Genomic DNA, 356 nt, shown 5'->3' on the forward strand with positions numbered 1-356 from the left:
CTCACTGCACGTATGTCCTGCACCCATACAACTATTGCAAACTTCGATAGATTACCATCGGCCAATGAAAAATCCGATACACCGTTTGATGTAGATATTGTTTTAATTACACTAAGATACGTATAAAAACGTAATATGATTCTGACGTTTTTGTGTGCTCAATTGATCGATCTAAAAACCGTAATTAAAAAAGTTACGTGTTATAGAGTAACTTAGAAAATGTAATTCGCTGATATTGTTCAAAAGTCATTTACTCACAGTTTGCAGTGTATATCTTTGGTGTTAGTTTCACGCGCGTCTTACCGTAGTGAAAATTCAAAAAATAAAGGCCTATGTTTTTGGGAAACAACGTTTCT

Source organism: Dreissena polymorpha, chromosome 5 (assembly GCF_020536995.1).
Source record: "Dreissena polymorpha isolate Duluth1 chromosome 5, UMN_Dpol_1.0, whole genome shotgun sequence".
Taxonomy (NCBI): Eukaryota; Metazoa; Mollusca; class Bivalvia; order Myida; family Dreissenidae; genus Dreissena; species Dreissena polymorpha.